The sequence below is a fragment of the Anabrus simplex genome, chromosome 2 (assembly GCF_040414725.1).
Source record: "Anabrus simplex isolate iqAnaSimp1 chromosome 2, ASM4041472v1, whole genome shotgun sequence".
Classification (NCBI taxonomy): Eukaryota; Metazoa; Arthropoda; class Insecta; order Orthoptera; family Tettigoniidae; genus Anabrus; species Anabrus simplex.
This window is the reverse complement of record NC_090266.1, coordinates 1,012,723,258-1,012,740,685: the sequence shown is the minus strand read 5'-3', so window position 1 is coordinate 1,012,740,685 and position 17,428 is coordinate 1,012,723,258.

The window sequence follows — 17,428 nt, the reverse complement described above, 5'->3', positions numbered from 1 at the left end:
TTGGATGAGTAGACTCGAAATATGAAATATGATCTAGATATATTCAATAGTGTAAGAGGAAATTGAAAAAGACTCTTCTGGTCTTCCTAAAAAAAACAGTCTATTCAGTTATTTTTACATGAAATGCATATCGAAACCTGCTTCTTGATGAGTAGACTCAAAATATGAAGTTCGTTCGAGATCTATTCATCCACTTACCCGTGATGGTGGAACAAAAGAAACAGCCAAACAAACAGACACGAAAGCTGAAGACTACTGATACGATCTTGAATTGACCTGAAACGGAAAAATATATAATAAATTTGCGAAATGAATGACATTACAGACAACGGAACCCCTAGAATTTTACCTATAAGATAGATAATTCATCAAACTTCTGTGACACTGAAACGTGATAGTGTAATATAGGCCTAACAATTAGCTCCGGTAAGCTTACAACTCTAAAGAATTAAGAATTATTGGTGCAATATATACTCCTTGCCATCTAAAAACAGAGATATCTACAACTCGTAATATATTTTAAAGTTTTGGTCCTGGTTTCTAGCAACTCATCTCGATTTCGATAGCTACTTATGAGACCATTCAGCTTGTGTCTCTGGTTGTTGAAACAGTATATGACTGCACAAACTCACGTATGCACATTCGTTTTCAGAACCGTGTAAAAATATGTTAATGAAACTAGACGTAAATCTTAAAAGAAGGATGCTTCTAGAACTGAAATAAAGATAATGAATTCCTATACCAATTTTAGCTCCTCTTCTCGTCGTTCATTTTTTTCCTCTTATTCAGTATTAATATATGCTGCTCCTACGAGATTTTCGTATATTATGCCTGAAAGTCTTCATTATGGGAACCCCTATAAATTAGTTCTCTTAGACCCTAGTAACCTGGGGTGGGCTACATTCAGGTAGCAGGAAGTCTCTGAACAACATTAAGTAGTTAATGGGACGCAAAACTAACTTTATTTTTAGTTAGCTGAAAGTACTTTTCGAAATGAGGCCGTTCGCATAAGTATTCGTCAATCTGTTCTTTGCATGTATTCGACACCAAAATGCATTACAAAGCTTAAGGTACATTCATAAAGAAATACGCAATGTACTTGCAATATACTGTACATACTTATAATAATAACGGCAGAATATACTAGCTTGCATGTCAATACTCTGTAAGGTGAGACGGTAGGCCCTATACCGACAATGCTAAATTAATCAAATTCACGCCCCATTTCCTCAGAAACTTCTGAACGGATATCCCTGAAATTTTCACTGTGAAACAAATTATCTTTTTGCAAATCGGTGATCTAGAATAGCTGTGGTATTGTCATCGGAAGACTTGAATGTGTATATTAATTTGCATGCGTTCCAATTTCTTGTGGAAAGAGTGAATACATATTTTATCACAGAAGAATTACTGCTTCAGTCACTATGACTGAAAATCCACAGCTGTAATACAGCGTATTTTACAAAGTGTGAAATTTACATTCAAGATTTTTTTATAGTTTCTGAGTAAACGGGACAAATGTTTTAGAATGTATAGTTTTGAGAAAATGAGACAAAGTTTTACATCATGTATATGACAGAAAAATCTTACAGATCTCTTCCTAGGAAGTGGTAAGCAGAATCCTGCACTATAATCAGGGTGCTTATTATATTTGGGTTCACTTTCCCATTTTATTTTTTTCTTCATGAGACTTTCAACATTTGGAGAGCAGCAAAATCTGACTTGACGGTACGCAAGCTGGCAATTTCTCTTAGAACATTTGCAGTATTCTGTCCTTGTGATATATATATGTGTGTGTGTTATAAACGTTTTAGTCTGGCAATATTTCCATTGTTTCATGCCTCGCAGTATCTTACACTACTAGTTTTAAAGTTCCGTAACCAACAAACACATTTTTAAGTCTGCGGGCCCACACATTTTTTCTTTAAGGTCTATTTTTTAAATTTTTTCGTCTTGCCATGCAAGCACTCAATCGGTCAGGGTGGGGAAGGTCTCTGTAAATTGGTTTGATTTCGACTATAGAAATGCACAGTAGCAGGTTAACCAACATCCTTATTCTCTAAGTGTCGGAAATTAAATACTTTTATGAAAAGGGGCAAAATATTATTACAGATTGACAGATATCATAAAAATTCAATAATATTTAACCCTTTACTGCGTACTGTTACCCTCAGGCAACATATAACTTTTCACCTGTATGAATGGAAATAGATTGTGGACAGAGGTAGTTTTACGGCACACCTTCATCTGTACAGTCATTTAAAGATATATAACAGTGATGCCTTGTTTTTTTACATAACATAAGACAAAACAGCCCTACAACCAAAAGGTACTCCTTCCACCCCGTCAGCATCCACGCGTACCAACCACCGTTTATTTTCCGTGGGCCCTCCCCATCACATTACCACAATAATTCAATAATATTTAATAATATAGATATAATTGAAGGACAGTGATATATAATACATATAAATGTTCAGAAAAGAACATAGCATCCAATTATGCAAAAGACTAAAAATCCAATTTCTGACAAAGTTCAGCCTACCGTCTTACTTTAATGAAACACATAATGAGTGTGGCAGGGCTAGGAAATGGCAACGCAAAAATATTCTCCCACCTTGTGCTCTGTATTGTAGAACGATCACAGCACTGAGGAAGTCAGGCGCATCAACAAGCTCAGTCAATCAGTGATACGGTCAGTGTCGGTGAGTTAACATCTAGTGCATGCCTCAAATACAATGGGTAGTATAAGGGTACGATCTGTTGTTGAACGCGAACGAATTATCCAACGCCACCAAATTGGTGATTCTCAAAAACGAATTGCTTAGAAAACCGGAAAACCGTGAACTACATTCGCGAGTATCATTCAGCAATACAAGGCCAGTGCAACTGTAATCGACAGAACAAGAACTGGGCGCCCAAGAAATCTGACAGCACGAGAGAGCGAAACATTATAGGCATCGTCCGGCAAAATTCCCTGTGCTTCGAACAGATGCACAAAACACCACTGGAAAGAACATCAGTGCCGACATCTTATGACGTGCTACATAGAGCTGGTTTTCAGGGGCATACAAGCCCGAAGAAGCCTGTATGAGAGGGGTTAACCGTATGAAGTTGCTGGCATTCTCCAAACAGTACGTTAGGAAGCTACCGGTGTTTTCAAACACGTGTTGTTTGCTGACGGGAGCAAATTCTGTTTATTTGATTGTTCTGGAAAGCGACGTGTACGGGGAAAGGAGAAAGCCTAGCTCCAAAGTCAAAATCGGCAATCAACCGAAAAATATAGATGTGGTTGCATAAAGGTATGGGTATGTTGGAGCCTGGAGTAGTTAATTGCCATATAATACCTGCACGGACGGATATTAAGTTGTATTTAAGTACTATATTAAAGCAACACTTAACACCCAGCATAGCAAAATTAGGCCTTCGTACTGGGTACTTCTTCCAGCAAGACAGTGACCCGAAGGACACTCTTCGGGTTGTTAGGGAATGGCTACTCTACAATACATCTCATGTGCTGCAGAGACCACCCCAGTCCCCTGGTTTAAACCCCATAGAGCATTTAAGGGTGGAATTAAAATGTAAACAGATCAAGCAGCGCAATTGATGCAAAGAAGCTCTGAAGTAATACTTCAAGGAAAATTGGAATAAAACAGATCCTAAAGTGACAAAAGAACTTGTAACATCCATGCCAGAACACCTTCAGTCGTAACTGCTTCCAAAGCATATTCGACGCGCTACTGATACTTAGGAAATGACTGTACATTCCTTGATTTCTTACTGTGGACGAATACTTTTGCAACGCGACTTTTCTGCAAGCAGTACGATTGTTTATTTGTTCCGAATACCAGTCGTTAGAGTGATGTGCATTATGATTTCAGATGTTCAGACGGCAAATAAAATCTACTACTGTTTGTTTACAGTTAACTTTTTAATGGTATTGGCGCTATTGGCTCACACGGCGTGCGCGGACAAAAATGTGTGCAAGCGGCTGTATTTCTCTCCAACCACTTTCCGAATTGTAGTTGCCCTATGTGCCTTTGACATATCCTAAAAAGCGTCTTCTTCTTAATTACCTGGTCTTAACGATTTCAAAAAAGTGGGACATTACTAACAATGTCATGTTTGCCATATGAACGTACAAAGCTGTACGACACATCTATAATTCATAGCGAACAGGCTTAATGTGTGGTGGATACACATTTTCGGAATATAATAATAATTTCGTGTGGCTATTTCTAGCCAAGTGCAGCCCTTGTAAGGCAGATCCTCCAATGAGGGTGGGCGGCATCTGCCATGTGTAGGTAACTACGTGTTATTGTGGTGGAGGATAGTGTTATGTGTGGTGTTTGAGTTGCAGGGATGTTGGGGACAGCACAAACACCCAGCCCCGGGCCAGTGGAATTAACTAATGAAGGTTAAAATCCCCGTCCCGGCAGGGAATCGAACCCGGGACCCCCTGAACCGAAGGCCAGTACGCTGGCCATTCAGCCAATGAGTCGGACTTTTCGGAATATTAAGTATAGAAACATAATCTTTCTATCATCATAAAACACAATTTATGTGTTCTTTTTTTCAGTATAATGTGTTGAATATTAACTACACAATAAAGTTTTATATATTAGGATGATTGGGAATCAGTGTGAACGAATCAAACCTAAGACATTGAAGTGATTTCATAAACTTGCGAGGCCAGTTCATGAATTACACATGGATACCTGTGGAAAACCAGTTAGTCAATGAAAAGAGAACAGGAAGCAGAAAGTAATCACGTCTTCTGTTCTGCAGATCTACAGTAATTTACTCTTTTTGTTACAGGGATTGTGTATTTCTTCCTTTCATCTCGGATATTACGATCCCTCCTACTCCTACTATCTACTTCAAAATTTTTCCTTTACAATTTTTTAAATTTGATTAAAAAGGTAGACTTTGATTCTTTCCCGGCTATGGAGAGGCTTCTGTGAGTGAGGAGCTTTCAAAATAATTATCGCAGGCTTGTACTTGTTTGTATTTATCACCGACCGTAGGACGATCACTACTACGTTTCCCTACTCACATCCGTAGGGACGGATTTGTAAACGAAACTTCTGTAAACACGTACATGTACTCTTAGTCGGTTTGAGTGATGTGTTGATTCTCTGCATGTCATCAAGAGGCACGTGAGGAACCTTTATACATTATAATACTCTTTCATGATATGCCTATGAGCTAGAGTTAGCTTGGAACTCTATAAATTATATACACATATACATTTCAATTCAAACTCTTGATTACATTTCGTTATGATTATTGAATGCATTCATTTACAACGAATATTTTTCTATATTTAGGAAACAGATATGTGACTGGAATGAAATTCCTTGCCATCTTAACCTGATGTGAGAAAACAATTTGGCTAATCTGGAGTACCATGTAAACACGAGGGACTCTCTGGTAGGGGCGGCAAAGGCATGCTCCTTTAACCCGGAGGGACGTGGGTTCAATTCCCCGTAAGGATGTCAAATAATTTAAGAAAAGACATTTCCAATTCCGGAGATGCACATGGCCCTAAGGTTCACTCAGACTACACCAAAAATGAGTATCAGATTAGTTCCCGAGGGCAAAGGCGTCCGGGCGTAGAGCTAACCATTCTGACCCACCGAGTGCAGAGGTTACGGATAGTGGAAGCCTTCACCTTCCACCCCTCCAAGGGCCTGCTTGGCCTATACGGAGATGACTTGCTTCTTTTACCATGTAAACATACTCTGTTACAATAATTATTTAAGGCTCTTCATTTTCATTTATAAATTACCGGACTCTCATCAAGCCATTTTCGACTGCTCTTAGTTATAGCAATTAGGCCCCTTTAAACAAGAAATATCATGATCATGATCATCATCCTTGTCATCGTCGACATCATCATCAGTTACAGTTATCTATCGTTATCATTTCAATATGAATCACGACATTGAATTCCATTTTATTGAGGGGTGACATCTGTAAGTTACAGAAAAATTGCATTTAAACATATCAGAAGTACAGTACTTCCTGCTAACCAGTTATGTACAATCAGGTATTTGTAGATTAATTATACAGCTACGCACTGATTAATTTTCGAAGACCATCCAAGGAAGTATTTATTTGTTCAAATTACAGTATTATCAGTAAATTTTAATCTGAAAGTACGGAAATTATGCAAAGAAGGCTTTCAAAAGGAAAGGATTTTTTGATCAGTTAATCAATAATGAACTAATTTTAAGTAGAAAATTTATTATCCATAATTTAAACAGAAAAATCATGGACATATTGTACCTTACCTAATGTCTTCTTCTATTCACCTGGCTGATCAGTCGGTAGAGCGGTGGTTTGTCCGGAAGATGGGTCTAACGAATATCTAAAATTGAAGTAGGATGGGTTACTAACAACTATATGCGAATGAGAATTCATAGATGGGGGATGGAAGAGTTTAAGCCACGTAAACATAAAATGGGGATTAAATTTCTCCCCCCACCCCCCGCGTAAAAAAACTAAACAAAAGAAGAAATACAAAATTTTTCTAACAACATTTCCCTGAAAATTGCGGGTCTCTGCCAGAATCATATGAAAGCCTTCGTCATTCTTGGAACTGCGAGTAATTAACATGGCGTGAGTTTATTTAACAAATAAGTTTGAACACTAGACGTGGATACCGTCATTTAAAACTTTCAAGTACATGAGATTGGGAATGTAAGTTTCCCACATTATTTCCACTAACATGACTCCCAGTGGTTACGGAAACAAAAATATAAAAGACACACACTGGCTTCGGACCACCACTATACCCCTAAAGTTCACTGACTCAAAATGGACGCGATTCCATTTACAAGGGCATGAGTAGAGAAACTCTCATTCCTTAAAATAAAGCACTCGGTATTACCGCATTGAACAATTGACAACACAATGACAACAAAACAATAAAACACATGGGCATACACATTCAAAAAATACTGCACTAAACCTGAAGTAAATAAGTAAACACTTTTCCTGACGGGTTGGTGACATCTTCAGCACATGGTCTATCCTCTGTAGGTGGTCATTAGCCCCCATATGGGCCAGAAAATATGGTAAGGTCGTTGAGTGTGTGTGTTTGAGGAATATTTGTTACATAAAAGTCATCCAGCCATTGAGCCAAATAAATTAATCGTACAAATCACTCACAACCATGTGGTCCGAAGACCAAAAAGGTAAACATTCAGCCACGGAGTCAGACTTGCCCTACAAAAGAGAATTTGTAATTGGGATATTTGATAGCTGAGCTCCCTCAGAACTTACCATTTAAATTCTGAAAAAACTTCAGACTTGTAGATATTGGTGTAGAGACTAAAATATTATATTAATTGGAGTAACATACAATGGGAAAAATATTTTTCAAATATGGTTATAATTTCGCTTACTTGCATATTTTTTAAATATAAGCTGTTTTCTTCCCGCATCCGCTTTTTAGGTTTCTGCAAGTGTGGGCATTTCGTTTATTACTTATATTAAATATTCTTTGTATTTTAGGTATGAATGTCATTTGGAAGTTTTGCATTCAGCCACACACGGTATTTTGTAACCACTTTTCAAGGTAATATTGACTCAGACCCTCATGTCAGTTCGATTACAATTAGTAGAATTTGTATACTGTTGACTGGTAGTTTGGGGAATATTCGTATAAATATCATTCTTGAAGCTAGGTAATGAGATCTGAAAAGTGATGACACCAAACGCACTTACGTGACTCCTATTACCTCGACAAGAGGCTAATTCTACGTGAACAAGATCTAACTTTCTATCTAAAGTTGGGACAAATTAAGGGCATGTGGAGGAAATTTTAACGAACGATAGTTCTTTAAATGAAATGTGTTCCAGTTTCACATGAAACTGACTTTGTTGCAACCAACCTAAATTAAAGCTTCTGACAGTGATATACGTAAAATCGTCAGTCACATAGTACAGATATATTGCTGTGCACTTTCCATCTCAATCTAGATGGGGGTGAAAACGATACCATGACCATTTTCAAATGCCGATGTCGCTCAAAGTAGTTCATTGGAATACTAAATGCTGTCTGTAATCTAACTTCATGTTATAAAATTATAATCTAGGCTTCACCATAATATTGGCCAGGTGTATATTAGTATACACTTTATTGTCTTTAAAAACTCATCTTAAACATGTTATTTGGTTTACGTCCCACTAAGTACTTTTACGCTTTTCGGGGATGCGGAGGTGCCGCAATTTTGTCCAGCAGGACTTCACTTAAGTGCTAATAAATTAACCGACACGAGGCTGACGTATATTACGCACCTTCAAATACCACCGGACTGAGCCAAGATCGAACCTGCCAAGCTGGGGACAGAAGGCCAGCGCCTGAACCGTCTGAGCCATTCACCCCGGCTAAATCTTATCTTTCTTATCGTATACCATTGGGATGATCAGTACCTTTTCCCATATCATCATATCTTATCGACTTTGAAGAAACAAAATTTCGTATGTTACAATGCTCTTCCTGTCCATTATTATCCTTAAGGTCGGTCGCGCCTCCCAACATATTGATATGCAGTCCATCAGAACAATTTTCGTTGTGTGAATTTCCCTATGCATGTATGCAAATGGAAATGAACCATACCGTACCGTACTGTAGAAATGTATGTTTTCGTGACTTTTTTACGCACTCTTACAGTATACTAACTTGTATAATGGCTATAATGGGGATACATATTCCCCAAAATATATACCTGTTCAGTAATATTTTGGTGGAATTTCTCTGCTCAGCCTAATAACCATGGCCACTCGATTTATCAGTGTATTTTGGATTTCCTTGTTAATGTTTAGCAATTTTACGCTCTCTGTCGAGATGTCATATCACAGCTGGATAGCTACCCAAAGCTTCCTGCTATTCTCGAACCAATTATCGTCAACTTCGGTCCGATGATACGGTGCATGATCCTTTTGGAATATGCCATTGTTTTAGGGGTACGTGAAGTCCATAAACGACTGCAAGTTGTCACCAAGTAATTCAACGTAACAGTTACAGACCAACAACCTATTCAGGTGGATCATTGTACCCATTTCACGCCTTCTGAACACACCCCATTACACCATCATTGAGCTACCATCAGCCTGTATGGTGCCTTGTTGAATACTGAGGTCAATGGCTTCATGGGACCTGTGCCATACCCAATCCCCACCATAAGCTCCATGCAACTGGAACAGTGACTTAATTGGACCGAGCTCCTTGTTACCAGTCCTCCAGGGTCCGATTAGCAACGTCACAAGCCCAAGTGAGAAGCTCTGCCCGACATAGTTTTGTTTACCAGGGCACTGTGCTTGGCATTCTGCACCCATACTCCACCGATGTTAACGAACGCTGCACTGACCAGCTGGATATGCGTCTGGTATCTCCTACACTGAATATGAATGTGATCTGAGCCAGTGTGGCTTGTCCGTTACCGCGGACAGTTCCAGACAAATGCCGAAAATCGCAATCATTAAGCATCCGTGGTAGGGCACTGCGCTGTGCACTGTGGATGATAATGCCTTCAATCAATCAATCAATCAATCAATCAATCAATCAATCAATCAATCAATCAATCAATCAATCAATCAATCAATCAATCAATCAATCAATCAATCAATCAATCAATCAATCAATCAATCAATCAATCAATCAATCAATCAATCAATCAATCAATCAATCAATCAATCAATCAATCAATCCTGATCTGCATTTAGGGCAGTCGCCTAGGTGGCTGATTTCCTATCTGTTTTCTTCCTAGCCTTTTCTTAAATGATTTCAATGACATTGGACATTTATTGAACATCTCCCTTGGTAAGTTATTCCAATCCCTAACTCCCCTTCCTATAAATGAATATTTGCCCCAATTTGTCCTCTTGTGTTCCAACTTCATCTTCATATTGTGATATTTCCTACTTTTAAAGACACCACTCAAACTTATTCGTCTACTAATGTCATTCCACGCCATTTCTCCGCTGACAGCTCGGAACATACCACTCAGTCGAGCAGCTAGTGTCTCCTTTCTCCCTATTCTTCCCAGCCCAAACTTTGCAACATTTTTGTAACGCTACTCTTTTGTCGGAAATCACCCAGAACAAATGGTAAAAGCGGTATTTCAGAGTCGGAAGGAAACTAAATGTGAAGGCCTACAATATCGAAAGAGCATAAAATTGATCAACAATAACATTACATTGACCATTGTTTGTTGTGATGTTCTTTGTCTCTTATGCTGCCTCTCAACTCCGATAGATGGGATTACTGCTGTGTACCGAGTATAACAGTCTCACTGAATACTGGCGGGCTGCCGGGAAATAGGTGGGGAGTTAGAAACCTTTCATCTTTAGCATGTCATTCCTCTGGTTCATACATTCTGATACAGCCGGTTTGTAACACCCTGGTTCGTCATAGTATTCCAGCTATTCGAACCCTACTATGACGCGCTGTTTTGAATGTGCAGTGTGCAATGTGCACGTAGTAGTAGTATGACCCGGTCTAGAATTACAATTCAGGCCGATTCCAAATTATAGCACCACAATTCACAAAATAACTCAAAATTCAACCCTGAAAAGATCCGTTTCTTAAGAAAACCCTCTTCCTCTTCACTTTTATAAAATTCTACATTCATTTTATTCCAAATTAGCAGTGAAGAGTGGGTTTCTCCTCTGGTTTGGAGTAAAAATTTGCCTCCAAGTCAGATAGACTTTTCCGCCGCCAGTGTAGTGAATTAAAATTTTCCGACACATCGGGTACTCTTGGGAAACAGATTAGTTAAAGGGCATAGTTTTTGCCCTGGGAGTCTCCACTATTCGACCAGCTTCCCGCCGAAAAATGACGAAGATTGTTCACGGATCACGGCCTGCTGCGGCTTTTATCATTCCAGCTCTAGAACTTTGGACTATTAGATCGGCAGCGTAGTCCTGTTCGTTAAAAGTGATAAAATATGTGTTTTTTTATTTGATCGAGTATTTCACATGAAAGCATTGCATTTAATCGTGCCATTCCTACTGACGTCATTGTATTGACCTATGTTCATTTCAGTTGGAAAAACCACTAAGGATGTAAAAGGTGCAGGTGGAAAGTGAGTGTCTACCATTATAACGAAAACTCCCCAACATGATTGTGATTGATGGTAGGCAAGCGGGCCTACCCTTACAATGAAAATTCCCCAAGCCAGTCTTCAAATGAGAAGACGTTTGGTGACTTCCCCGTCGCGTTTCTAGAGTAACGTGAAGAGCTATGCAATTTAATACAGTCTTGCTCACAGCGTGTACTCTACCTAATCTATAATAGAATCCTGTATGCAATGTAAAATTCCGTAGCGAAGCACGGGTACATCAGCTAGTCATCTATATATATAAAATAACTTGTCCTGACTGACTGACTGACTGACTGACAGATTCATCATCACCGAGCCAAAACTACTGGATATAAAGAAATTAAATTTTGGGGATACAATCATATTAACATGTAGGTGCTTGCTAAGGGAGGATTTTTGAATATTCCGTCGCTGAGGTGGTGAAAAGGGAGGTGAATTTTTAAAATGAGGATGTCTATATCTCTAAAACTTAAAAGTTTACAGACTTAAAAAGTTAGTATTTGGAATCTCCTTTAAAATAAACTAACACGTATTTTTTATTTTCGGAAAATCCCATTAAGGGGGTGAAAAAAGGAGGAAAAACGGTTGAACACCTTTCATGAGGAGACCTATATCTCAAAAACTGAAGATGTCACAGACATGAAAATTGAAATTTGGAATCTCCTTTGAAAATAAAGAAACACTTGTTTTTGTGTTTTGGATAATCCGATGAATAGGGGGTGAACAGAAGTGACAAACGGAGTGAATTTAAAAAAAAACTAGATTTGCAAATTACCTCAGACACGTAACATATTACAGATTTGAAAACTGATATTTGGAATTTCCTTAAAAGTAAAGACACCTAAATATTTTTTCGGGGAACTGAAAAAGGGGGTGAATTTATAAAATTAACGTACCTATAAAATAGGCCTATCTCAAAAACTTAACATGTTGCAGACGTGAAAATAGGTATTTTTAATCTCCTTCAAAAATAAGGAAACACGTATTCTTTGGCTTTCGGGAAAAACCCTTACGGTAGGGGGGAGGTGTTGAAAGAATTGAAAACATACATGATTTATTTGTATGAGAATATATATATACCAAAAAATCTAAGGATGTTACAAACGTGAAAAGAGGTATTTAGAATCTCCTTTAAAAATAAACACGCATTTGGTGGGGAAATCAACTTGGTAGGTGGGGGGGGGGGATGGAAACGGAGATGAATTCCTTTCAACAGGACACATGTATCTCAGAAAACTGAAGAGATTACAGTCGGGATGATTTGTATTTGAAAGCTCTTTTAAAGAAACGGGTACTGTTTATTATTGGAAAATTCACTTGAGTGGGAAGTGTGAAAGGAAGTAAAAAAATTGTATTCTTTTTCTGGAGAAACTTATATCTCAAAACTGCAGTTTACAGACTTGGAAATTGGTATTTGGAATCTCCTTTACAAATAAAGAAACACGCATTTTTTGGGTGGGGGGAAACCAACTTAACGGGCGGGGGTGGAGTGAAAAAGGAGTTGAATTCCTTTCATGAGGATACTTATATCTTAAAAACTGAAGATGTTACAACCATTAAAATTTGTGTTTGTAATTTTATTTCAAAGTAAAGAAACACGGAATCTTTTGTCTTTGGATAATCCACTTAAGGGGGGTGAATTAATTGAAAAATGAGTTGAATTCTTTGTATGAGGATATTTATATCTCAAAAACTAAAAATGTTACAGACGTGAAAATTAGTATTCGGAATCTCCTTTAAAAATAAAGAAACACGCTTTTGGGGGGGGGGGGTGATCAATATGGGGGTGGAGCGGTGTAAAAGGAGTTTAACTCCTTTTTATCAAGATACAAATATCTCAAAACTGAGGATGTTACAGTCGCGATAATTGTCATTTGGAAGCTCCTTTATAAATAATGAAACAAATTTTTCAGGTTCGGGAGGGTAAAAAGAAGTGCAAAATTTTAATTCATTTATGGAGAAACTTATATCTCAAAAACTTAAGGTTACACATGGGGATATTTGTATTTGGAGTCATCCTTAAAAAATAAAGAAACACGCACCTTTTGGAGGAGGGGGAGAAGAATCACCTTAACGGGGTGCAGTGAACAAGGAGTTGAATTCTTTTTATGAGGATACTTACATCTTAGAAACTGAAGATGTTACAGACGTGCAAATTGGTATTTGGAATCTCCTTTAAAATAAATAAACATTTATTTGTATTTTCGGATAATACACATAGATGGGGGGTTGTGAAAAAGGACTGATCAAGGGGTTGAATTCTTTTTATGGGGATACTTATGTAGGTATATCTCAAAAACTGAAGATGTTACAGATATGGGAATAGTTATTTGGAATCTCCTTTAAAAATAAAAAACATGTATTTATTTTTTTTTGACTTGAGAGAATACTGTTTCTCACGTGTACAGTTCTATGTCGCATGGTCGTCTTAGCCTCAAAAGTTAATACCACAAAATGGTTTACACAGAATTTCTGGGGTAAATGAAACTCAATTTTTGATTGAGTTTTTATACTTCAGGAATATTTAGATAATGTCTTAGTACAATGGCGAGGAACGACTACTTTGATCAAATTGCGAAATACACGCGAGCGAAGCCGCGGGTAATTGCTAGTTTATACAAATATAAGAAAACATAAAGGTCCAATAATACTGCCTTGAGGAATTCCCCTCTTAGTTATTACAGGGTCAGATAAAGCTTCGCCTACTCTAATTTTCTGAGATCTATTTTCTAGAAATATAGCAACCCATTCAGTCACTCTAGTCCAATTTCACTCATTTTTGCCAGTAGTCTCCCATGATCCACCCTATCAAATGCTTTAGACAGGTCAATCGCGATACAGTACATTTGACCTCCAGAATCCAAAATATCTGCTATACCTTGCTGCAATCCTACAAGTTGAGCTTTAGTGGAATAACCTTTCTTAAAACTGAATTGCTTTCTATCAAACCAGTTATTAAATTCGCAAACATGTCTAATGTAATTAGAAAGAATGCCTTATACGTGACACCGTAGATCGAGGAATGCTGAATGATCGCACAAATTCGACACTGAAATGTTCCATTCATCTGGCACCCAATACCATGCCCTTTTCTCAGGACCATAATTCTATACACGTTAGCCACGACCTCACATACGATGTTTAAACTCACTCTCGAGATGCCAGATCAAACCTGATACAGGTCTGGGCACTTTCAAGACGACATGTTACGTTGGCGCCACCGACTTATACCTTAAATACTCCTGTCTCACGACTTGTGGCATGTAATTGTATACGATATGTTGCTTTTCGTATTCAGTATCAAATACTGATGACGCATTCTTGATTAGGGTCGTCCAAAACGGTTATGTATTGGTACCAATATTCGCTATCAATTTTTCCCACTCTGTCCTTCTGGTTCTCAGACATTTGCAAAAGTGGCTGGACGTGAAGCTGCGGAATCCTGCTATGATGTACAGTTAACCATATGCGTATTATTATTGTATAATATATCGACTATGGTTTCCGGAATGTATCACTTCCTTTCTGAAGCGATCACCAGTTTACCATTTTCGAATAGCTAAGAAATACTCTACGATCTTGACACTTGTAGCTGAGCAATGATATGCCCAGTACACGCAATAGTAACTGACCTTGAATAATGTATGGTGCCTGCTACGGGCAGTGGCAACACTGCATAGCGTAGTAGGGATACAAACAGAAGAGCACTCGCTAGACCATCCCCCATCCAAGGTTTCAGGAAAGGGAGCAAACGGACGTCATAGAGTTGTAGCATTGGTAGGGGAAAGCACATGATTGCATGTTCGCATTGTCCTGTCATTGGCACGGGTGTGTACGAAATGGCATGTCTGTATGTCTGTCTGTTGATTTTAAGTAACACTTTATCAAGGAAATTCTATCAGCTGTCTCGTTTTTCTACTCACGGTGATAATCGAGAGTGAACAGACGACGTCTGACTGCATATTTGAATGAAGATTATGAAAACATAGTATGTTACGCGTTTATTCTACAACCATTTAATGAAATAACAATTTGGTTATAAACATTGGTGTTTTCTTGTATGATCATACCTGTACCGTGTATACGACAGTTTCTACACTTAACATTTGTTTCTTCTTCCCTGCAGACATTCAGAGTGTTATGGCTTAGATATTTAGCTCTCGTCGAGCGATCTGTTGACTTCAGGTTGCTCTTAGTTAAGATTTATTGTATGTTTAGAAATTGTAGAGAATCTTCATCGAGATAATATGTTCTAGAACGTTTTGAAATTCGATCATTTGCGCTATAAAATACCAAAATCCATTTGAAATTCAGTCACTAGGTACAGTAGATTCATATCCCTTTATAGGGTAGTGGTATAATAATCTACCACTACCGCTATCTCTTAAAGTAATTGCAGTACTGCTTATTTTTACCAATGTATATTTGGAGTAAAATTGGCGACCAATATATACACACTATTTAGTTTGCTGTTTCTTCACAGTGGAGCAGAACAAAAAAACGCCTCTGGTGGTAAAATAGTACACCACGGCCAATGTGGCGGGAACACATTGAGGCTGTTCCTGTTTGTGTGAAGTTGATCCTGAATTACGAAGTCTTCTTCTAATTGCTATAGATTGAGGTATGTTTACAAAGAATGCTGATATACTTTATTTTCAGAATTACGTTTTCTTACTCTTCCAATATTTTTATCTTTGAGAGGATAATGGGATATCTGAAAGCATGCATGGGATTTCTAACCACGGGCAGTCAGTAGACTGCATTTTATAACCCTTATGTTCGACATTTGTGAGAAATACAAACTGCGATGGTGTAAAACATTATTACAGGAACTTTCAATATTATGCAGCACGAAGAAAATGCAAAAATGTAGTGTTTGATTTTCAAAACATGTGATAAGGCTCTATGTAAATCTTGCTTCGGACGAGAGTCAGTAAGACATTTGAATTATAGCTATTACTTCTCCGTACATTAATTATATGCATTTTGTCCTAATGATATTGTCAGTGTGCAGAAATTTTAATTTTGATGCTTTTATAATTAAATCTAATCTGCTTTATCCATTCGCACACGGTATCTTGGTTGTATCAAAATTTAAGTCTGGTGGTAAATTATTACACCACTGCTCACCGTGTGTTCTCGGTTGATTTAAATGGGCAGTGGTATAATTATTTACCACCCCATTGACCTTACCCACACTTGACTTTTCTCTTATATTTTATTTAATTGTGTTTCATGCTTGGCAGAGAGCCAGTTTACAAAGTTTCGTAATTTTTTAACAACCCCCGGACTTCTTCACTTTAAAGGATATCAACTAGTAACGAGTGTATAATGATACTGTAGTAATTTCCAAGTTACCAATGTCCAGGAACCGTCTCCTAAATATGCTGTTCATTATACTCCACCGTATTAAGTTTCGAAAATGAAAAAAATTACGTCTGGAAGTTGTTGCGATCTATTATTTCTTAATAATCAAATCAAATTGGAGAGTTACCTAATAATTTTGCTACTAAAATGTAGGGTAGTATATAATGCGTTTCGGAGCATTGTTAAGGCAACAACAACGTGTATATCCTTCCCGTAACTATATTTTTGTTTTGAGAATATTTTCAGCCCTCATGGTAGCAGTAATGGTTATGTCTCCACAGTCACTCTTGATTTATTCTTGAAAGTTCTATGTACCAGCAATGGGTTATACTATGTGATAACACGCACTTTGTTTTTATAACACTGACCACTAACCATTATTCTCTCTGATCTTCCATATGCATCAGGAAGAGCACTGATGAACTGACTCAAATTCAACGAATTCTTTCTCGACTAGATTTGTTTAGAAGTTGCTTTTCGTCGCACTCGCACAGATAGGTCGTATGGCGATGATGTTTTAGGAAAGGGCTAGGAGTGGGAAGGAAGCGGCCGTGTCCTTAATAAATGTACAGCCCCAGCATTTTCCCGGTGTGAAAATAGGAAACATCGAAAAACCATCTTCAGGGCTGCTGACAATGCGGTTCGAACCTACTATGTCCCGAATACAAACCCACAGCTGGGCGCCGTAACCGCACTTTACATAGCTCAGTCTCCGATTCATTCCATGATACCAGACGTGTAGTAACCGGTCACTGTTGGGCCATGCAAAGCTATTCTCGAAGACAAGATTTTTCAGTGAAATTGAGCAAATTTAGGCACTCAAATGTTGCTTCAAAACTATTTTAGTAATACACTTATTTTAAAACTTCTTCTGCAATACTTAACTCGCAATCAGCTCCAGGTATTGATACTGAATGTTGATCAACTACCAAACGTCTATAGTTTTA